Source organism: Thermobia domestica, chromosome 1 (genome assembly GCF_964235325.1).
Source record: "Thermobia domestica chromosome 1, izTheDome1.hap1.1, whole genome shotgun sequence".
NCBI lineage: Eukaryota > Metazoa > Arthropoda > Insecta > Zygentoma > Lepismatidae > Thermobia > Thermobia domestica.
The window spans coordinates 373,247,365-373,271,357 of NC_137454.1; the positions used below are offsets into that span (position 1 = coordinate 373,247,365).

Here is a 23,993-nt window from a genome sequence, read left to right on the forward strand (position 1 = left end):
AAAAACAGTGGAACTAATTTGTGCTGTTCAAAGTTGATATTAATGTATAATACACTTGCCTATAGTTAAAAATAGGTTAGTTCATAGAACCACAGAAGTGGCGTTACCTGATATTCTACGTCTTTTATTTAAAAGTTTTATTTTATTAATATTGTTACATTGTTCAATGTATGTCATTGTATATTTATTCTGTATTCTTAATGAGCTAGGATTAAAAGAAATCTTCAGGAGATACATGACATATTTTGTAACAAAGAATACATATCTCAAACTGCACGACAAAACAGAACTAAAAAAATCATTCTGGAATGTTTCTGGGCGAATAGATCCACTACTTCAGACACATCAATTGGAATATCTTTTTGAATATTCATTAGAGCTAGCCCAGTGAGTCTGTCTTGACCCATCGTTGTTGTCAGATACGATTTTACCAATTTTAAAGTACAAAAATTTATTTTTGCAGAACATGTTGTTACTGCTAAAAGATGTAGCAGTTGTTTTATCTTTGGGCATGTAGCATGTATTGAAACAATATTGGCTACAACCTGTTTCACGTAGGAGTGAATTTGTTTTGGTGGGTGGCTCTGGGTTCATGAAAATAACGTTGTTTACAAGCCTAGCTGTATCAAGTATAATTCACGAACTACATCAGGCTTTTCAGAATTAAAGGAAGAGTAAAGATAAATCGAAATAATTGTTATTTGACTTGCCAATAAAGCGTGTGGAAGAGGATTTCTTCAAATGTATTTTGCATGGAAGTTTCGGATATTAAGATACGGCCATTACTAGTACAGAATGAAAGTCCCCAGAATCACCCGATGTACTTCTAGACATTAGTACAAAGCTTCTTCAGTTAGCATCACCAAACAAAAGTTCTCCACTGTTGCTCTCTGGGTATCTGTTTACAACTTAGTTCGCGATTTGGCTGTTAAGACCACTCGTAATTGAAAAGACCAGCAGTTAATATTTAAATCCAAACTCAAGAGGAAACCTCCATCATCCATTTCCATAATTCAGATGAAAACTTATTTATCACTTCAGCAAAATGCTCAGCATTTTTAGTGTGAATGACCTCAAATTTCTCTTGCTCTGATATTTTTTTTGGGGGGAGGGGCTTCAGCCCAAAGCCTCCCTTTAAATCCGCTACTGTTTAAGACAAGTTGAATTCAAATTATGCCAAATATCGAATATTCATAAAAATTACATAATGAACAAACTCCATGGCTCTGGATAAGTAGAGTAACAAATAAAACACAGTTCTGACCAGAGCAGAATGAAATATATTAAAAACTATACTTACAATGTGTCACATTGTAAGTATAGTTTTTAATATATTTCATTCTGCTCTGGTCAGAACTGTGTTTTATTTGATAAAAATTACATATAACAATAAACAATACCTATCAAAATGTTTATTCATAAAAACTACATGGGAGGCCCACGTGAGCATTGGAGGCGCCCGGCCCCTCCAGGATCGGCACCCTTATCTAAAGGGTGTTTCATCTAAAACTTGCACCACAAATAAGTGGGAAATGGAAAACAGAATCGATGCACTATTTTTACAAGCGCCAAGCATCAAGAGACAAATAATATCTAATATAATCTGCAATATCACCAGATAAGCAGTGTTGTCATCCAAGTTAAAGCTTTACTTTTTTAGATGGCACTACGTTACATTATTACGCGCTTCAAATCTACAAATTAAACGAAAATTTACAGTACCACATTCATTATTCAGTTTTGCAAACTAAAGAACTTTACAGTAGCACAAACATCAAAGCTTCGCAGGTCTCTACAACAGTTAATAACGAAACTAACGCAAACAGGGCAATGCATATCCAAGGAACCTTAGCATCGATTACTATTACCATGGCATGACGCTTATCAAATTAAGAGAAGCGAAGTTACACCAAATTGAAAGTTTGACCAAGAGGCTTATTTCGAAAACAGTGCTTATAAAGATTACACCCACGTACATAGATGGCTTTCAAAAGACGCAAAGACCATAATGCCATTATATATATACAGTATATATATATATATATATATATATATATATATATATATATATATATATATATATATATATATATATATATATATATATATATATATATATAAATCTAGTATCTCAAACCGTTTCGGAGATATGAAAAACACGAGTAGAGACTGTTATATTGTTAAAAATACTTTATTTGTGGAAAATGTTTACAACGGTAGTTGCTTTCCCTAGGTTAAACTCTATAGCAATAGTTTATGGTATTTGTAACTCCAAAAAATTCTTGGGGCCGCGGTGGCTCAGTGGTAGAGCGTTCACCTCTGGTGCTTGGGGTCCCGGGTTTGATTACAGCCCCCGCCAAGTGAACCTTGTGGTGGACAAACACCATGTGCGTGGGTTTTCTCGGGGTTCTCCCGTTTCCTCCCACTTTCTTCATTCCACCATTTCACTCATTACTCATCATCACCGTCCTTTAGCCTAACCGGCAATACCGTGGGCCGTAAACCTCAAAGATTTCATTTAATTTTTTTCCAAAAAATTCTTGAAATTACATAATATTCTACTAAGATTCACAGTGTATTAACTATCGTCGTTGATAATCGACATCTTTCTCTTGTCGTTTCAAATCTGACTCCAATTACCACTCCAATAATAATCTGACTGTGACAAAATTAACTGAAGTATTTATACAAAACAAATGCTTGCACTGCAGCTTGTGGCTCCCAAAATTCGAGCCGAAATCATTACACGTGCGTATGAGATTTCTTTTAAGAAATCTTACTTAATCAGTTCTTCTTAAATAGGGATGCTCACGAGACAATATTTATGGCTGTCTCGACTCGAAAATGTGCTGTAAAAGTGATGTCTCGACTCGAAAAATGTATATTTCTCTATTGGAAGAGCCGTGTCTCGACTCGAATTTTGTCAGGAAAATCCTGTCTCGACTCGTCTCGTGCGCATCCCTATTCTTAAAGATTAAGCGTGATGTCAGCACTCGGAATTTTACATAACTTACATAATACTGTCCGATACAACGTGTTTCTGTTAAAAACAAAACATAAAATTACAAAAAATGCTTACATTTACAGAAAAACTTTCAAACAGTTACAATATTCACAGACTGAGTTTTTATGAAACTGAAATAACAAAACTTAAACAATTGGTGCCGCGGTGGCTCAGTGATAGAGCGCTCACCTCTGGTGCTTGGGGTCCCGGTTTCGATCCCACCCTCCACCAAGTGAACTTTGTGGTGGACAAACACCGTGGGTTTCCTCGGGGTTCCCTCATTTCCTCCCACTTTCTTCATTCCATAATTTCATTCATTACTCATCATCATCGTCTCCTTTAACCTAACCAGCATAACCGTGGCACGTAAAATTCAAAGATTTCATTTCAAATCTTAAACAAAAAAAAAAAAAAAACTTTGATATTCTTCCAAACCTGAACATTAACATAAACAATATTGCCAATATTATTATTTTCAGATATTAAATTATTAAGACTCCATGAAAATATTAAATAAACTTGAACAAATTTATAATATCTCTGAAACGGCTTAAGATACCATATTACTATAAACGTCATTATGATTTTTTCGTGTATGGAAACCATATAAGTCCTTAGACAAGACACTTATCTAAACACTTTTTCGAAATAAAAACTTTTAAAGAAAATTACATTTTCGATCTCATGTAACATTACTCCCATTTTTCAAAATATATCACACTATGTTCATAATATTCGACCCTAAAGTGTTTTAAGCCTATTTTGATCCGTCCGATTCAGTTGCCATGACATCTTTGAGTTTTACGTCTCACGATTATGCCGGTTAGGCTAAAGGAGACGGTGATTATGAGAAATGAATGAAATGGTGGAATGAAGAAAGTAGGAGGAAACGGGAGAACCCCGAGAAAACCCACGCACACGGCCGATTCAGTTGCGTTATTACTGTTGTAGAGATCTGCAAAGTTTCGTTGTTTGTGCTACTGTAGCGTCCTTAGTTTGTAACACTAAATAATGAATTTTTAACACTAGGAATAACACTAAATAATGAATTGTTTAACACTAGGAATAATACTAAATAGTGAATTGTTTAACACTAGGAATAACACTAAATAATGAATTATTTAACACTATAGTCCGCGTCACTCGAATTGACGTATGGCGTCAACTAATAAGCTTGCGATGCGCTGTTGCCAAACCTTCAGTGAAGGTGTCTAATCACTCGTAAATGATCATAAATATGAACAAAATCAACTACGAAAGATTAAATTTCTTACTGAAGATTTGAAATCAGCGCACTGCGAGCTTATTGGTTGACGCCATACACCAATTCAGGTGACAAAGACTATAGGAATAACACTAATTAATGAATTGTTTAACACTAGGAATAACACTAAATAATGAATTGTTTAACACTAGAAATAACACTAAATAGTGAATTGTTTAACACTAGAAATAATACTAAATAATGAATTATTTAATACTAGAAATGACACTACATAATGAATTGTTTAACACTAGGAACAACACTAAATAATGAATTATTTAACATTAAAAATAGCTTAACACTGAATAATGAATTTTTAACACTAGGATTAACACTAAACAATGAATTTTTGACACTAGGAATAACACTAAATAATGAATTTTTAACACTAGGATTAACACTAAAAAATAATTTTTAACACTAGGAGTAACACTAAATAATGGATTGTTTAACACTAGGAGTAACACTGAATAATGAATTGTTTAACACTATAGTCCGCGTCACTCGAATTGGCGTATGGCGTCAACTAATAAGCTTGCAGCGCGCTGTTGCCAAACCTTCAGCGAGGTGTCTAATCACTCGTAAATGATCATAAATATGAATAAAATCAATTACGAAAGATTACATTCCTCACTGAAGATTTGGAATCAGCGCACTGCGAGCTTATTGGTTGACACCATACACCAATTTAGGTGACGAGGACTATAGGAATAGCACTAAATAATAAATTGTTTAACACTAGCAATAACACTAAATAATGAATTCTTTAACACTAGGAGTAACACTAAATAATGAATTGTTTAACACTAGAAATAACACTAAATAGTGAATTGGTTAACACTAGGAATAATACTAAATAATGAATTGTTTGAAATAACACTAAATAATGAATTGGAATAGCCTAACACTAAATGAATTGTTTAATATTGATATTAGTGCTTATGATGAACATATAAATTTGAAATGTGTAATAATCGAACTAGTACCATTTGGAAAAATACAAGCGTATGTTTGATTGGTAACACTGCTAATCTGGTGGCATTTACAGAGTCTGCCAGATAACTTGCGCTTGATGTTTGGCGTTTGTGTAAACAACGCATTGATTGTCTCTTTTATTTCACAGCTGTTTGGGGGGGAATTTTAGGCGAATCATCTTATATTTATAGTATAAGGTTTCAGTGGATTAAAATCTAATACAGGTTATTATCCTTTTAATGCGTGTTAATGACTGAAATTTAGTGCACTTTCTATTTTATGTATGGACAAGCAGACAGATAAGCGGACAATCTGATAATTTGCATTATTTATAGCAAACCAGTCTCTTATCGATCTATTAGACAAAAAAAGAAAAAAAAGGCATACGCGCTACGCGTGAAGCAGAGTTGCTTCACATTGGCGACCAGGTGCTCGCTGCTTTTAGTTTATGGCGAGTAACTTCTAAAGTGAATGGAAATAACGATGTATGTGTCCTCAGGGGAACGTTATGGAGAGGTCGCGCAACCTATTCTGAAAGCTCTTGCACGTGCGTACGACATTGGTAAGTAATCAGTAATATTCCCCCTACGATATATATAGGAAGAAGATAGATATATAGAGAGGAAACACACTATTGAATTGTTAATGAAGTTGAGGTCCCCTTCCTCGGATCTCTAGTATATACCGTATCACTAATGAAACTTAATGAAAGTTATTGGCAGGAGCTACAATTATCCACGAGCAGAAGTTCCTTAAGGCCATGGGATAAATTTCAATAAGAACAAAAGAAACATGCTATCTTACAAAGCACCCAATATTGGTTCGGGTGTCTGCATGGATTACAACCCATCTTATTGTTTTTATGTGGATAACATCGTTATCATGGTTTTCCCGGAATTCTTCCGTTTTCTTCAACTATTTCATTCTACAAATTATTGTGGTGCGAGCAGTCCTTGGTTCGATTTCCGGAGGGGGCGCACGGTCGAAAGAGTTTAGAAAGCTTTTTCAGACCAGCCATCCTGAGTAAGGTTTTCCTCATTCATACCACGCAAATGCCGGAATGGTACTTAACACAATAGTCCCAGCCCAGGCCCTTTCCTTCCTTCTCCTTCCTCGGATAGTGATCACCTAAGGGACGTCATCGCTCACACATGACACACTAATATAGTCATAGATGCCGAAAGCACAGAAATCTAATTCCTAATCCTAATCTACATATTATTATATTCTAGAGAAAAAGAAAAAATCAAATAATTGAAAGTAAATTCGGAGAGCACAAGAATAACACTTTGTAAAATGAAATGGTGCGATAGGCAAGGCGCTATATTTTACTTTCCAAAGAAGCCTTGATTCCAATTGCTGCAGGTCTTGAGTGTGTCAGCGAAACTATCTGGTGAGCATTCGAAACAAGTCTTATTAATTTTGTACGGAACACCGTTATTCATTCCAGCTCTGATTGCCACTTCAAAATAATTGAGACTGAGCTACAATATTTCAAAAAGTCTTGGGAGCAAAAGGAATCGATGTCTGTAGCTCACTAATAAGTAAATGTTATACGACAGTTTGTAAATAGTTTGGCACAAAATGATTATTCTGAGTGTTACGAACTGTTCAAAGGTTCCCTGGAACTAGCAGCCTATATAAATGTTCAAACAACAGTAAAAAAAAAAAATATCGATTTCCAATTGATTCAATGCATCTTGTACATCCAACAACATATTCGAAAGTACTTCTTTTATTCCATGGTTAAATGACATAATCTTTGGATAAAATATTTTTAGCGTACAAGGACACTGTATACTTTCTCCAGTATCTGATTCCAAGTAAATGTAATTTGCTATTGGATAATGTTCGAATTTGAAGCCTTACAGAAACGACTTCTTGGCTAGTTCTTGCGGTGAACGGTGCCGGATTTAATGTTTTGCCGCCTCTAGGCCGAAAGGTGTTTGCCGCCCGTAACTCCAACGTTCAAAAATGTTTACACAATAAAAAATAGAAAAACAGAAAAACTTATTTTGTTTACTATTTTTTCAACACATGGGAAGAGCACCCACAAATGAGCACCCATATCTGCTGGATCATGTCAGAAGAGTAGACCGCAATATTCTAGATATGCGTATTTTATTTAGGAGACCCAGAAATTCACACAATTAACAGGGAATGTGGGACGTAGGTATTTGGAGATATTGCAAGACCTCTTGCTCTTCCAGAGTTGGCGTGGGTCAATGAAAACTTGACCCACGACCCACTGACCCACCACCCACCGTGACCCACGACCCACTGACCCACGACCCACCGTGACCCACTCTGACCCACCACCCACCGTGACCCACTCTGACCCACCACCCACCATGAACCTCTCTCATCCACTTTGACCTACTCTGACTCACCAAAATCCATCGTCATCAACTCTGAACACAATCCACGCCCTCTTCTGAACTGACTAAAGAGTTTACACTTGTAATAAAACAAGACTGTGAAATTGTCACTAATCGGAGTTTGAATTTCTAGTCAATCGCTCAAGCACCACTCTGTTACAATAACGGTGGATCTGACCTTTACGATATAATATGGTAAAGTGTTTGTCAGTGAGGAAATTGAAACAGTTCGAGGTGGGGGAAATTAGTGTGTGCCTAAAATATACTTGTACTAAGAGAGTATTCTTGCAAGTGTTAATTTCTGAGCGCATTCCACAAAAAAACTTCTATTCGCAGGAAAATATCCCTGTACAATATGGAAAAGGTTACGGTTTCTAGGCATGGGCGCGAGACGCGAGAACGCGAGAAGTCTCGTCTCGTCTCGTCTCGCAAACGAGACGAGAACGCGAGACGAGACTTATAATATTTTGCGAGACGAGAACGCGAGACGAGACCTGATATCTTTTGCGAGACGAGAACGCGAGACGAGACTTCAGCAAGTCTCGCGCGAGAAGTCTCGCGAGACTTCTCGCGGTCTCGCATAGTTTACATTTGTGATATTGATATGGTATTCTTTTGCAAGTACCATCATACATATTGAAGAGAAGATAGTTAATAATGTCAGGATCGAGTTTTGTAATAAACATGGGTGTACCGACAGCAGAGCGCCAGCAAAGAGAGTGATGGCAAAAGAGCGACGACCAGGAGAGCGTTAGCCAAGAGATCGACGGGTCAAAAGGCGACGCACAAAGAAAGCGACAGCCATTAGAGCGACGGTCCAAAAGGGCGAGGCATAGAGATCGATAAACTATGGATCAAATGCTTGAAACGTAGTCATAATTCAAAATCAGTAAAAATGGACAAAAAATTGCTATAATGAGTCTTTTGATCTTGTTAATTATCAATTTGACATCAAATAAAAAAAATGGAGGACCAAATTTGGAAAAAGTAAAATTGACGAACTGGACTTGGTACATTGGTGCATTTGACTTTGTTGATTACAAACTTACTAATTTGACATTAAAATTTAAAAATTCAAAATGGCGGATCCATATAGCGGACTGTGTCTGGAAAAGTTTGAGATTCGAGAGGGAAAAATACTTTGTCTACTTCAATAGCTAGGACAGAGTCAATCTACCAGTCATTTATTAATTAAAATATAACTTAATGAAGTCATTTTAACTTTTCAGTTAAACAACTGTTCTTTTCCCCCTTATTTTTCGAAAGCTTAGTCCTCAACCATATAGAGTCATTCCACCTGAAAGCGAAAAATCGAGCAAAACGGTCGATTATGTGAATGATAATAACCAGAAATATATATAAAGTTCTAAACCGTGTGGAACAAAAAGGCACAGTGGAATACTAACAATATTTTAATTCCAGCAAGAAATATGCTTCCTCCACAAGTGGTGAAAATTTCGATTTGTATTTCGACTTACTTCTGTCCCGGCATGTGTTTACGTGGCTGCACTTCCTTGCTGCTTCACGCTCCTTAGCAGCTGTAAAATTTCACAAAAACATTCTTGTAAACAAAGTCCGGGTGTAAAAAGGAATGCAATCACAAACAAGGGTCGTGTTTTTCTGTTTTCACTCCTTTTAGTAGACTCAGTTCACGATTGTTTGTAATTGCTTGCAAAACTTGATTTTGTTTGTAGCGGTTTCAGACCCTGGAATGCAGACAACACAACAATCTTGATGTAGCGTTGGAGCTTCAAAAGGCTGTAATGGTCACATCTGTTTTGGAGATTGATATGTATTGTTTTCTTTTCTTTCTTTCTTTCTTTCTTTCTCTCTTTCTTCTTCTTCTTTTTTTGAATTTTGGAACAACAACAACAATATAAAGTGACAACATGAAAACAGATACTTTAGTGAGGCTCAGAAACACAAATTTGAGCGTTTTAGTCATTTCCGATCAGAAGTTAGAGGGGGCATAGCTCAGCATCCGTTCTCTATGCACTATATACTTTATACCACTAGCACTAATAGGAATTAGAAACACAAAAGATGATCTTTTTTCTATGGAAAGTACAGATGATACTTATTATTCTCTCAAAATTACATTCCCTTTGACACAACAATTTTTTTAATATTTCTTCCGAAAATATAATTTTGGTTTAATTCATCGACTTGGACTAAAAAGATCCAAATATTTCGTAACCCAAAATGTGTGTTTGCGTCACTACTATGTGGTAAAAAAAAAAAAAAAAAGGAGTGTCCACATATCTATAGTGCAATTTTGAATTTATTTATTTATTTATTTATTTATTTTTTCATTTTCGATAGAGCTCCAAGAAAATGAACATAACTTAAGATTCAACTATGGCCGTATCTTCAACATTAATGGCGTGCATTACAAACCATTCCATTTTCCTTCCTATCACATATTGATAAGTGTTCAGACAAACACTCAAATCTCGAATGCGACCGCACAAAGATTTTGGCATAATTTGTCGTTTCCACATGGAATAACTCTATAGGTATTGTCTACATGTTCAGCCGAATCCCCATGGAAGTTATTCCCTTCATCACCTTCGTTTGAGTCGTCTAAAATTTTGTCAGCTTCCGTGTTGAAAATAATTAAAAGGTTTACAGCTTCAGATGACAAATTCTTCATTTTCTTATGCAATGATTTGCCCAAAGAAGAAATGAAAGGATCCGTTGTTGCCAAAAGCCTTCGGAACTTATCATCCATGTTTTCAATACGAAAACAGTTTCGAGAGAAATTCTGACAAGCTGACAAGAATTCAGACGGTTCAGACGATGAATTCGATAAAGATTCGGCTGAACGTGTAGACACTTATATGATTGAGGATGAAGCTTTCGCAAAAGAACGAGAACAACAACAATTGTTTCGCTGAAAATATCTTCAGTAAATTGTCCACTGATTTCGCGTGTTTATTCTTTATATAACTCCTCCTGTACCATTAGCACGCTAAATAAACACTAAAAATAAATTGAATTCAGGCCTGGTCATACCGAAAGTGAAAATGTTTACTATTTGCCTAAACAAACAGCTAAATTTCCGTATTTTGTTTTGTTTAATCTTGTTTTTGAGGCGAGAGATAGAGACTGGGCGAGACATAATCAAATCTGTCTCGCCTCGTGACCAGGACTGGTGATATTCAAGAAACAGTTCACATTTGTTTCGAGATAATACATTAACGACATCTCAAGATAGACTAATTTTTCCTCTTGCAGCATCTCGTGAGCATCACTAGTTAATATAAAAACTACTAATACTATAGAATTAAACTCGTTTGGACCCGACACTGCTCGAAATTTGAGCAAATATCGAGTCGAATTGGAGATTTTTTGAACCGAGTTCTCGAGTGGATATAAAATATTTTTATTTCGAGTGAAGCCAAATTTAAAGAAAATTTGTTTGGACTTGCTCGTCCCCAACCGTCGAACAGAATGGGTCCAGAAAAGCTAAATCAATATTGTGCGTTCGTGCTGTTCTTTTCAGTAAGGAACAATGCTGTCATAATTATGAACTCCCCAAAGATGTTAATGTTCTACAAAATTGATACCTTAGAAGTGCATGGTTCTCATCGAAACATCCCTTCCACACATCATCACCTGAAATCGTAGAGCCAATCGCAGACGAAGGCAAGTCAGCAGTGACGACGCCAGAGGGGGGGCAAGGGGAGCGAGCGTTCCCTGGTGGCTACTCCTGCCCCCCTGATTGCCATCCAGACTGCCTCCCCCCCAGATTCCTACAATCATAAAACATTCTACATATAGTATTTTATATGAGTATCATAACCAATCTCATTGTCAAATTGTAGTCTACTTTCCAATCATTTACTTTCTGGCAGATTAGTCCTCAAGCTTTCTTCTTTGAGCGTCTGGGTATGCACGCATATTTCTGTTTTCTAATTTAGCGCCTTTTCCGGTAAATTTTAGTTACAGTTCTTTCTTATGAATTTTAATTACTGTGCCTAGCGAACAATAGTAGATTTGGCCGACTTGTTTTCTTCTCATTGGATCAACTTCGATTAGAAACAAAAGAAAGGTAAAACCAATTACATAACTTGTTTGTATTTATCCAGGTTTGAAGTTTTCAGTTTCATATTTTGTTTTATTTAAAGGTTCTATACTTCTATTTCCTGAAACATTATTCTCGGTTTTCAATATTCGGAGGATGGGCTTATAACAGCTTAATTTGCGACTACCAGGGCTTAATTTTTTGAAGAAAAAAAAAGTTGTATTTTCCCTTTCTGCAAATAATAATAATAAATGTATGGAATTAAATCGATTATTTATTTAGCTCCCAATAAAACGTATTGTCAGAGTGTTGATCTTTAGTTAGTAATTGATATGCACTAAGACTTCTCTTAATACCGTCACTCTTTTATTCTCCTGACAGATTTTTTGGGAACCCATTGTGTCAAGAACTTGCGCGTACCCAAACCATTCTGAATTATACTACCGACGCGTTCCAAAGAAATGCCCACAACCTGTGACACAAGTTTTACTGAGACGGTAAAAACTGGTGAAGGGGGTTGCAGCCAGACCTCAGACTATAATAAGTATATCGTGAGTTTATTATACACTTTAAAAAGTGTATAAATAATAGCTTAAATTCTTTTTGTCAGTCAAAAACTGGGGTGGCGTAGGAACCCCGGCCCCAGGTTATATCTACCACTGGCTGCAATGCTGGAATTTTCAAGAATAATGTCTCAAATTGCATCCATGATTTCGGGAACAGTCACTGGATGTAAAGTCATCCTGGATGTAAAGCATAACTTGTTGAGAAACCGCCACGTTTGAACTAAGCTATCACTTCTTCACCACTGTAAATAATGGAGGAGAGTCCCGTAGTGTTTCACTGATTTTCTCATTAATTTACTTTGATGACTATCCTTGGTGGAACAAGAATGTTATAACAGTTGTGATCTGGATGTTCGTGAAATTCGAACACATAATCACTTCAGAGGCCTGAGAAAGGAATAAGAATTTCATTATTAATATGAAAATTTGTTTTCATTATTAATATGAAAATTTGTTGAAAACATGTTTTTCAAAACTACAGTTTCATCTTTCTACCTAGTACGTACACTCCTTCTGGGTTGGGTAGGGCCGCGGTGGCTCAGTGGTAGAGCGTTCACCTCTGGTGCTTGGGGTCCCGGGTTCAATCCCAGCCCCCGCCAAGTGAACTTTATGGTGGACAAACACCGTGTGCGTGGATTTTCTCGGGGTTTTCCTGTTTCCTCTCACTTTCTTCATTCCACCATTTCATTCATTACTCATCATCACCGTCTCCTTTAGCATAACCGTGGGACATAAAATTCAAAGATTTAATTTTTTTCCTTCTGGATTTCAGCAGCCCCTCGTAAATGTAAATATATATATTTATATATATGTATATTTATATTTATATATATGTATATGTATATATATGTATATTTATATTTATATATATGTAAATATATATATATATATATATATATATATATATATATATATATATATATATATATATATATAAGCATATAGTACTAGACGAATTTGTTACTAGTAGCAAACGCGAAAGTAATTCAATTTACGTTTCAAAAGTTGCATTGAAAAATATTTCATATGCAGACGTTACTTATTTGTTAGTTACAAATTTTACTTGAAATAAGTTTATCATATAGGCCTAATATAAAAACAACAACGAAATACACAATGCAAAGTAAGTCAAACATAATAAATGTCATTTTTGGTGTGGAAAATAGCCCCCCCTTCCGAAAATGTATCTGCCCCTCCTTTGCCCCCCTAGGAACTTACAGCTGGCGTCGTTACTGCAAGTCAGTAACTAATAGTTTATTTCTAAACTTTTGGGCTAGCATTTATTTGAACATTTACTATAAATTATGTCGACTAGTGGAAATAAAAAAAATACAATTTCCCTTTGTATTATGAAATTTGTATTGATTTTTTTATGTTTTACTGTTATTTTGGTAGTTTCGAAGTATCTAGTGAACGGGGTAAGTGTTGTGACTTTTCGGCAACACGGATCGTTGCTTAGTTAGCTGTTCTTGTTTCTTGAAATGGTTTGGTCAGGTTGTCACAATTACTGATTTCATGATAGGTTTAAGTTAACAAGGTTAATCAAAATCTAGTTATTTTAGGAGATTTCCTCACGACAAAAGATTCAAGAAATAAAGATTGCGTTAGTTTTTCTTTGTCACTACTTTCCCAAAATGCAATAAAATAGATTTTTCCATTATCTACACTGTTTTCTTTATTTTCTCTTTGGGGTCGTGATCCAAGATCTTTGGTCATAAAGTTCTTGAGAGGGGGGAGGCAAATAGGGGGGAAAATGACACGTTTTGTCCTTTGTATCCACCCTCCTCCTGATGATGAGACAACATCTTGATAAATCATAAAAGCAGGATAGCAAACACCAGTACAATACATTTTTTAAAAACTTTTTATTGAGGACATATTTGGAAGCTGTCTTTTCGGAAAATTTTGTAGACGGAAACAATGAACTTAGGTAACATTGCATATTCGCGGCTGCGGTTTCTGTCTTCTGTTATTGCACCCTCCGTAAAAATATCCTAGTTCAAAAATATACGGCTCGCTTTGATTTTTCCTTTAGTGCAGAAATTTGAGGCGTCGGTCAGAGGATACCATATCTTTTCTCTCTCTCTCTCTCTCTCTCTCTCTCTCTCTCTCTCTCTCTCTCTCTCTCTCTCTCTATTTCTGTTTGTCTCTGACACTCTGACTTTCTTCTTCCTATTTTCGATGCATTATATATATGAGGGAAAAAGACACGTGTTTAGTTCCAATGTGATGTAAAGCCTCTGGGTTTAGAAGAGATTTGTTCCCCCTGCCCACCAAATTGTTTTCTTACGGTAACTTGTTGTATGAAGGCAGAAAAAGGACCTATTGGCTTGTTTAAAAAGGAAAATTTTTTAGTCAAAAGAAAGCAGTTGCTTCTTTCCGTAAACATAAATTTAGGATAAATGGATTTATGGCTGCAAGACGGATCCTCTCACCAAAACCAGAACTAATATCTGCTTAGCTTTTATTCGTCAGAAAAGGAGGGGGAGAAAAATGCTGTCGGTACTCCACTACTTTTTTAATGTTTTGTTTTGATTTTGAGGAAAAAACTAGTGTTTCAGATTGCAAACAGTTTGAAATGTTATTTCAGATGAGCTTGGTTCGTTGCGTGAATTTCATCCCACTCCTCAGTTTGCGAAAGACGGTTTGTATTGAGATGAATGTGCATTTAAGTTGTGAAATATATATTACTAACGGTGCATGTTTACTATAAATACGGCTATTTTAGTTACCGTTCTTACCAAGTTATTTGAAAGCTTTTATCTTGCAAGTAAGATTACTCAAATGTAATATGCCGATTTCATTCATATTTTACATAGACAGAGACTACAGAAAACTGGCATTTTTTAATACCGAGAATGTGGGGTGTAAAATCAAGCATTGTGAATCGGAATGAGTGGATAAGCATTGTGTAACAATGCAACTATTAAACAAAACTATGTAAACTTTGAGTATACATTATTTTAAAAGGGTCGAATGAAGACTACATTATTCCAGTATTGATTTGCGAGACCGCGAGACCAACGCGAGAAGTCTCGCGCGAGACCGCGAGACGAGACTTCCAAAATTTTGCGAGACGCGAGACGAGAACTTAGGTCTGCGAGACGAGACGAGACGCGAGACGAGAACAGCTTTTGATTTTGCGAGACGAGACGATACTTGTTTCAGTTCTCGTCTCGTTTGGTCTCGCGCCCATGCCTAACGGTTTCTCAGTTCACAGTATTTTTCTCACAAAAGACTTGAAAAATCAGTTGTTCATAGGATATAAAGGTGCTCGGGTACCCTATGTGAGAGCATTTCCATAAAGCATGCTCATAATTGTAATTTGTGTAATCACTAAAACACCCACGTTAAATTTAAGTTACAAATATGCATAATTGCAATTATTATGAATATTTATTCAAAGTAGTTTACCTAAAGCAAAGAAGATACTTACTAAAAATTAGGTAAAAAGTTGAATAACACAAATAAGCCATTAGTAATACAAGTATACATTTTCCGTAACTCGTAATTTTCCACCTTAAAACAAATCTGAAATCGGGTTTATCTGCTGTTGGTAACTTTTTCGTGGTAAATCGTCCGCAGCGGAATGATGTCCATCCTTCAGCCAAGAAATAACTAGCTCGTCTATTTCGAGCTTGTCTAGCGGTGGGCCATTAACATTGATGAGCAACAAGTTAGACAATGTTTGAGCACTTAGTCTATTTCTAATATCAGTCGTCTGTAAATTCATAAGGGGAAATTCCCGTTCGCACTCTGTCGTGGAAATTGATAATATTTCTACCCGATTTCTGCAACTTCTCATCGACAATCTACTTGTTAGACTTAAGTCTGATAACGATTTTTCTTGGTCAGGTTTGAAATACTCAGCAAGAAGTATCATCTCTCAATCACCATACAACATCTTTTCATATCGAACATGTCAGTTGGCAATGTCGACCCATGTAGAACAGAAACTTCATCTACCATGCCTTTGATAGGGGATCTTGTGAATAAATTATCAATTAAAGCCTGATAAACTGATGATTTCTTATTTGTTTATAAATTTAATTTTTGTAATTACACATGAAGGTTTGATACCATTACCAAGTTCCCTCCCCCGTCTAGAAAGCGAAAGGGAACGAGGTTCCTGGAAAGTGTTCAGAGGTGAATGGGAATTTCCCTCCTTCCCCTTCAATTACCACACTGCTGTTTGCCATGTGCCAAATTATGATGAATTTCAATTAAATTATCATAATATAATTATTTACTTGTTGAATTATCAATACTTTTCAGTGGAAAAAAGGACGAAATTTGAAAGTTCCAAATCAAAGCAAGTAGACCAACGTGAAGAGAAAAAAGTGTAAAATTTTCCATACAATTATGCGTACAATCCAAACTTAAAATTTTAAATTTTATGCCTATTTTTCTCACAACTTTATGGGTTGATTGCCCTGTGCTGTAAGCGCTCCATATAATAAACATAAGCTTCAGCAATTATTATAACAGAAAGCAATGGATATATGAAGCCAAGCACTGTATTTTTTGTTTCTGATTTTTTTTTCTTAAATAACATCGATCGATTTCGATCATTTTTACTAGGAATGGACACGAGTCGGCTGAAACTCGACTCGAATTCGAGTCGAGTTTCGAGCCGTGTCAAAGGTAGTTTTCTTGAGTCGAGTTACTGTTTTTGAGATCGAGTTTCGAGTCGAGTCGAGTTTGATACATGGCTCGCTCGTTTAGCTCGTTTTGAAATCATGGCCTGATTAAACTGGAAAGCGAAAGCCATGAGAAATGTAAGCCGTACTGTGGAATACTTTTAGTGTTGCGCACGAGAGGGGACACTGTTTGCATCTCATCTCGTCTCGATAACGAGACCAAAATAGATTTTTTTAAAATAAAAAGACAGCCTCAAATGTCGTGAGCACCAATATATGTATATACTGTAGTTTTTACCATCAAGGATGAGACCTGCACGGTCGTATTTCTGAACCTAAGCAGAAGCCCAACCCGGGTAGTGATGTCAACAGGCTCAGCTCGGTTCAACTGAGCAAACAGCTCGAGCCGACTCGTTCGGGATGAGCCACCGAATCGGTTCGGTTCGGCTCAGGTGAGCCATCGATTTTTGCGTCTCGGTTAGGTGAGGTGTTGACTCGACTCATTTCTCGGTTCGGCTCGATAGTAGATGAGCTGTGAGCCGAGTCACTCGATCCGTTGACAACCCTAAACCCGAGCAGAGCACCGCGGTGATTCAGATAACTGCTAACTCCAAAACAGAAAAATAACAGGGTTGCCGGGGTATTCTAAGATGGATATAGGCCTATACATGATGTGTCTCATGTAACCCCTCTTTAATCAAATTGATGTGGGTATCAATTTATCTCCTGGTATACACCTTTATGCTATAGCCGTGTTGAAGCAGCTCTCACGTTATGAATACTCGTAATTAATTAATTAATACGTAAAATTTACCATATTTTCCAATATTTTATCATATATATCTCGAATAACCCCTCCGACCATAATTATCAACATTAAATCTCCTTGTCTTTATATATGTGACTGTGTATAGCTGTGATGAAACTGCTCCCATTATGAATGATAAATAAAAGGGATAATTCAAAATGGAACACTTTTCTGAATATCTTATCATAGGCTATATGGAGAAATTACTAATTTTTCAGTATTAACATATTGTTTTATTAGTCTGTTTTTCTGTTAGTATCAGTCATTATAAAGAATTCTAGTGACAAAAGAAATCATACTTAATTTTAAATTATCTTCATAATACTCTTTCGTAATATTCCTATATTGTCTTTAGCTTTATAATTTTCCTATGGTATTTTTAAATTTCACATATTTAGAATTTCTTGCGAGAAGAATAATGGTCATCTAGTTTCTACATATTATTATTATTATTATTATTATTATTATTATTATTATTATTATTATTATTATTATTATTATTATTATTATTATTATTATTATTATTATTACCAATAATATAAAAAACCTATTTCGGATAACAATGTTGTTATTTGTATAATATGGGCAGCTCGTGGAAACATAATTGTATGCCACATTTTCTGACTTTCGAGTAAGTATGAAAAGAAAGTTCATCATTCCTATGCAATTCGATACAATGACACATACCAAACAAGTTTCGTTTGTGGTTTAATACCAATCCAGTCCACCTAATAACTCAATTTTACCAGAAGTGACAATTATCATGATGTTCGCTAAATCCTCTCATATCATGGTAAAAACGAAATGAAATCTTTAAGTTTTATGTCCCACGGTTTTGCCGATTAGGCCAAAGGAGACGGTGATGATGAGAGATGAGTGAAATGGTGGAATGAAGAAAGTGGGAGGAAACGGGAGAATCCCTAGAAAACCCACGAGCACAGTGTTTGTCCACCACAAAGTCCACACGGCGCAAGCTGGGATCGATCCAGGGACCCCAAGCACAAGAGGTGAACGCTCTACTACTTAGCTACCACGCTCCCCACATATCATGGTAAATAAAGTGCTGAATTCACTTCTTCATATTTTGTATTGCCGGAAATTCTCTTTTATCTTATTCATTGGAGGCAAACGTTCTCACAGATTTAGACTGGACTGCAACTGAACACGTGTGGTTTATTGTTCAACAGCCCTGCAACTCTGCAAGTAAACAAGTTACCACCAAACGGAATCTATAATCAGAGGTCCCTCCCTACAGAGGTTCAGACTTTTCTTTACTGAATAGTTTTAAGCTCTTTCCTTTTTTATAGTAGGCAATAAAAATAGGAGAAGAACAATATTACTTTTCTGCGGCAGTGTGTCATTTATTTGAGCAAAGCTATGGTTGTCAAAATTTGCAGACACTCCTCAAATAACAGGAAGAATCCCAGAGCTATTTACAAAGGCAATCGGAAAAACAAGTTCATTTCTCTGCTTTCACGAAATACAGTAAAACCTGTCTTCAACGGACCCTTTATTAAACGGAAAACTGTCTTAAACGGAAATATTACACGGTCCCGTGAATTTTGGAGAACAAAACGTGTAAAACTCCCTTCATTAAGCGGAAACTGTGTTACGCGGACAACGGAAAGAAAAATAAACATTTAACGGAAAATTCTGAGTTCCGGACTACAGCGTTTAAAAGATGTTTAAGACATTCTGCGAGACATACATTACACTGTCTGCGATAAAATGTTCATTCTTTTGTTAAATATTTCTGAACAATGTTGATCTTCCCCAACCACTACTCATATTCACCCCCACAAATTGTCCTTAATCCCCGCAACTTAATGAAGAATCATACGGAATGTCGGAAAGAAGAAAACGAGATAGAGGAAGAAGAGGAATACGATACCGAGTTCCAAGAAGAGTGTAGAATAAATACATATCAAGATTCTCTCAGAAGTCTAAAGGAACTGCAAAAATTTGCCTTACGAAAAAATGATTCTGATTCACTTAGTATAATTTCTCAGGCTAAACTGTATGCGGAAAGTCAAGCAGCCAAGCAGTAATGTACACAAAAAACTCTCCTTGGCTATTAGAAAAATAAAGAAAACGTGTGCATAGCATATTTTGTATTCGTTTTAATTTTTTTGCGTATTTATTCGTAGAAGAAAGAAGTACTGTAATCGAACAATGTACGTACAGCAATATATTTTCTCAGTATGCCCCTTTATAAGCATGTTTTTTTTTTTTTTTTTAAAGAAAGGAAAAGTCTACCTCCACTAAGCGGAAACCTGACTTTAACGGAAATTTTTGCAAGTCCCGCTCGATCCCGCTAAAGACAGGTTTCACTGTATTTACATGTGTGACACTTTGCGTGCTGAAATTAATAATAATAATAATAATAATAATAATAATAATAATAGTAATAATAATAATAATAGTGAATATCTACAATATATTATCATTGTTCATACTTTATCTTATTTCTGACAGCAGTGTTACATACATAATTTTGTCTTCTTCAGTCACAAGCCACTGTTTTGCTTATCCGATTCAAATCTCTCCTCCATATCGTTCTGCTTATTTACTCAGTAGAGTATTACATGTGCTAGACTAATATTCATTCAAAACAATTCTTTCATCCACTACTTGATCCAATTTTTTGTTGTATATACCCACATTCATGTCCAGTTCCATCTAAAGAAACTAGTGTAAAAAATATTTGTTCCCGAGCGTTATAGTAGTGTATGATTGAATTCCGGATATATGAAGGCCCATAAATATGCAAATTACATATGGGCTGTTAAAATTAGTGCAATATGCATTGGGCCGCGGAGAACTTCGCATTTGAATCAATTTTACACGAATACCGAGAGAACATTTCCCGAATGTAGCATAGATTGTGTCTAAAAGTTACTCATATACAGACCACGACAATAGTCTAGGAGACAAAGTTTGTGTTTGTCTCGTATCGAAAAAGTATCGTAAAAGTGGTGGTCTCTTAGGAAGTGTATATGTACCTGGAAACGTATGACTTCATGCCCATCATCACCCATCTTTTGCAGAATTAAGTGAACGAGAAATATATTTATTTATTTATTACTAAGCTACCAGATACAATCTTAGAGGGCATTTTACACTGGAGCACTCAAATCAACAATAATAACAACATTGGGAAATGAAGTGGAAGGATGGCGGCCAGTGTCTGTATTTTAAGGTATCATCTCAACATTGACCTGGTGTAACTGAGGAAAACCCTGGAAAACCTCAGTCAGGATACTGAACTCTAGATTCGAGCATGGGACCTTTCGATTGCGAAGCAAAAACGCTGTAATAATAATTTTTGAGTTTTACGTCCCACTCTTATGTCGGCTAGGCTAAAGGAGATGGGGATGATGAGAAATGAATGAAATGGTGGAATGAAGAAAGTGGGAGGAAATGGGCGGGCCCCGAGAAAACCCATGCACACGGTGTTCGTCCACCACAAGGTTCACTTGGCGGGAGCAGAGATGAAACCCGGGACCCCATGCACCAGAGGTGAACGCTCCACCAATGAGCCACGGCGGTCCTCATAATAATAATAATAATAATAATAATAATAATAATAATAATAATAATAATAATAATAATAATAATAATAATAAGAAGAAGAAGAAGAAGAAGAAGAAGAAGAAGTAGTGTCATTGATAATAATTGTATTGTGTACGTATGATACTTGAAGAGAGTACTTGAACTACACACACGATTAGGCTCCATTTAGCTCTTTTTTGCTCGACTCGACTCGAAACTCGAACCAAATTCGAGTCGAGTTCGAGTCGAGTTGGAGGAAATTTTTCGAACCGAGTTCTCGAGTCGAGTTCAAACATGTCTGTTTCCAGTCGAGTCGAGTTTCAAAGAAAACTCGCTCGTGCCCATCCCTAATTTTTACAAACCAACTCACTACCAATTTTTCATATATAGAAAGTGCCCCTCCCCCACATAAAGGAGAATTTAAAAAAATGCTAGGACACATTCTGTTTATTTTCAATAAAGAGTTAATACGCTGAATTTCAGCTCCGTAAGTTTAACGGCTTGCGAGATACTCATTTTTTTTTTCGCAAAAATTTGGTTCCTCACTACCTCCTTAGGATATTATGCATTATAATAAAAGCAATATAACATCCCAATTTGGATTAAGGCCTAACTATATACCAAAAGTAATTTCATTTGACTTTGCAATTTGACCGTGATGATCAGGCACACATAGTTACATTCAATTTTTTATATATTACAGTGATTCAAAAATGTATTTTTTCCAGCAGTTAGCTCTAAAACTCACAGGTCTCGAAAGCCAAGTTGTAGTGTAAGTCCTATTGCTATTATTACTATTAAAAATATCAATATCCAAAAGTGCCTGAAGTTCTTTTTTCACTTGGTTAGATATACTCACCTCAGGTAAGTAGACAGAAACAAGTGGAAAAGTAAGGGAAATGAAGGTCTTGAAAGTAAAACGAAGACAAATTTACCAGTCTTCAGAAGATACTGTCTACAATGCAGTGAGCAGAGGGGGTCGGTAGATCATACTGAGTCGGTGGGTCGCGGTGGGTGGTGGGTCGCAGTGGGTCATGGTGGGTGGTGGGTCATGGTGGGTCGTGGGTCGCAGTGGGTCACGGTGGGTGGTGGGTCACCGTGGGTCACATGATGTTGACCCACGACCCACTGACCCACTCAAAAAACTTGACCCATTTGACCCACTGACCCACCGACCCACTAACCCACTCCATCTCTGTGCTCTTCAAGATAAACTCAACATTCTTAGAGACTGATTCTTCCTAATTACTAGAGCAACTCACATTACGTTTTATTTTTTATTTAATTATACTTTACTTTTTCCAAATTATGCTTTATTGTTAATTGCAATCATTGTTTTACATTAATCGTGTATAATGTATAATATTTACTATAAATTAAATATTCTTAAATATCTTGATCTATTTATTAATACAGGGTGTCCGAGAAGTCCTTCCCTGATTACAGAAATTGATAGCTCAGGCTAGAAATACGATAGAAATATGAAACTGGTGTTGAATTGTTTACAAACTATAAAAGTTTTGGTCACATCAGTACACTTCCACATGAGCACCCTTGGTAGCACGTAGCACATCTAGGCGATATTCAATTTCCATCCACACATTAGCCAACATCACTGGAGGGATCGATGCAACGACTGTGGTTATTCGTTGCTGGAGGGTTTCAAGATCTGGTACACGTGTTCGGTAGACCTCATCCTTGACATAACCCCATAAAAAGAAGTCTAATGAGGTTATGTCAGGAGAGCGTGGAGGCCAAGCTGTTGGTCCATCACGACCAATCCATCGCCCAGGAAATGTCCTATCGAGATAGGCACGGACGTCCAAACCCCAATGAGGTGGTGCACCGTCTTGCTGAAAAACGACATCGGGGCGATACTGAAGCAGCTGAGGAACAGCATACAGCTGCAACATATCCAGGTACACTGCAGATGTGATAGTATCCTCAGCGAAGAAGAATGGCCCGATAATTCGATCGTGCAATAACGCGCACCAAACATTCACCTTTGGACTGCCTCTGGTGAACTCCCTGACGTCCCTGGGGGGTTCTGAATCCCAAATGCGTTAATTATGCCGATTCACTACTCCACTGACAAAGAATGTCGCTTCGTCGGAAAAGGCAATTCGTCTGAGATAACCATTATCGTCCTCAATACGTGATAGCATTTCGACCGCAAAGCCATATCGACGTGTACCGTCGTCGGGCAACAAGGCCTGAACGAGTTGCACTTTGGAAGCACGAAACAATAAACGTTTGTGTAAAATGTCATGGATAGAGCTTTTTGGCATCTGTAATTCACGTGAGGCCCTGCGCACCGATTTCTTAGGACTTCTCAGAAAAGACTGCCGCACAGCCTCTACCGTGTCTGCTGAGGTTCTTGGTCGACCAGACCTCGGAAGGTCAGCAACCGACCCTGTGTTCTTGAACTTCTCATACCAGGCTTTAATGCTCTTGACATCAGGTGGAGTCCTCCCAAATGTTGTCTGGAACTGTCTCTGCACCATGGTTGGTGATCGTGTCTCATGGTACCACAGGACACACTGTGCCTTCTCCTGGTTGGTTGGCATGGCTTCTTGGGCTTCTTACTTACGTACTACAAACCTAAAACAAACAAAATTGAGACTTGGTAAAACAGAACAAACCTAACACAGACAAAAACTTTTATAGTTTGTAAACAATTCAACACCAGTTTCATATTTCTATCTTATTTCTAGCCTGAGTTATCAATTTCTGTAATCAGGGAAGGACTTCTCGGACACCCTGTATTTTATGCAACCAG

The 23,993-nt window shown here is 36.7% G+C and overlaps 1 protein-coding gene across 1 annotated transcript in view; it reads right to left on the reverse strand.

The window, feature by feature from the left end:
- The window catches only part of LOC145664426 (metabotropic glutamate receptor 1-like), a 469,806-nt gene that overhangs the window by 162,967 nt on the left and 282,846 nt on the right, over positions 1–23,993 (reverse strand). The window lies entirely within an intron of this gene.